This window comes from Octopus bimaculoides, chromosome 3 (assembly GCF_001194135.2).
Source record: "Octopus bimaculoides isolate UCB-OBI-ISO-001 chromosome 3, ASM119413v2, whole genome shotgun sequence".
NCBI lineage: Eukaryota > Metazoa > Mollusca > Cephalopoda > Octopoda > Octopodidae > Octopus > Octopus bimaculoides.
Window position 1 is genome coordinate 90485222 of NC_068983.1, and position 1401 is coordinate 90486622.

The 1401-nt window shown below is 39.1% G+C and overlaps 1 protein-coding gene across 7 annotated transcripts in view; it reads right to left on the bottom strand.

Moving 5' to 3' along the window:
- LOC106882308 (epidermal retinol dehydrogenase 2) overlaps nucleotides 1-1401 on the bottom strand; it is a 45501-nt gene that overhangs the window by 43144 nt on the left and 956 nt on the right. The gene's annotated exons all lie outside the window — the stretch shown is intronic.

Consider the following 1401-nt stretch of genomic DNA (forward strand, 5'->3'; position numbering starts at 1 on the left):
CGAACAGCCATGCTTCATGGCAGTGAAACATGGGCCGTGACTGCTGAAGACATGCGTAGGCTCGCAAGGAATGAAGTCAGTATGCTCCAATGGATGTGTAATATCAGTGTGCATACTAGACAGAGTGTAAGTACCTTGAGAGAAAAGTACCATGGAGAACTAGTGCGTAGGTTTAGAAAAGCTCTGAAGGAGTCCAAACTCAACATTAAGATTGTTGAAAAGCCAGGGAACTCCATCAGATCACAACTACGTAGGACGTACCCCTTTGAGAATACCATATGTACCAATGATAACTGTATGGTATGTAGGATTAGCCCTGGCATTAACTGCAGAAATAGAAATGTAGTTTACAGCATAAAATGCATGAAGGTGCTTGTAAAGACCTGAATATGACATACATAGCTGAAACATCTAGGAGCATTGCAGAACGACTAAACGAACATATGAGACGATATGACAACAAAAATCAGTCCTCCATACTATACCAACATGCCAAAGACCAGCATGGAGGCAACTTGGGTCAACTTGACATCCGCGTTTTATCCAAGCACCCAAAAGACCCAACTCTAAGACAAATATGAGAGTACGTCCTTATAAATGAAACTTCCCCAATACTAAATAGGAAATATACATAGATATCATACCCCCATACCCACATTTTACACAGGTAAAGTAGGACACTTGATGGGCTTTTATGCAGATAGATGTATGTATGTCTGTGAGTGTGGGTGTATATGTGCGTGTGTGCATGCACATGTATGTATATGTAAACCAACAGGTCTACATACAGACGGGTAGGTACATAGGGTATATGAACAGACAACCACATACGCAAATAGAGACTGAAACACATGACCACATATACACACACACTTGTCCACACATATGAAGATGTGCACCCATACATACAAACATGGTACATAGCGGCAAAACACACACGCGCGCACACACACACACACGCACACACTGAGACATGCACACAGAAGGAGACAGGTACATACATACATATACACACATACATAAAAAAACACAGAGGAATATGCAGAATACATACATACATGCAAACACACATACATATATATATATATATATACATACATATATATATACACACACATACATATATACATATGCACACACACACACAGACATACATACACACACATGCACACATACATGCATGCATACATACACACACATGCGCAAAAACAGAACGCAGCGTAAATAACGGACAGAGTCGCAACGAAAATTTTAGGAAAATAAAAATAAGAAATGTGGAAATTTTAACGATGGGTGTGTTAAATTTTAAGGCACAAAAAGAAAATGACTCTCCCCAGACACAACAAAATATACTTCAACACACGAAATCACATAAAAAATCTTGCAAACCAAATCCAAAAA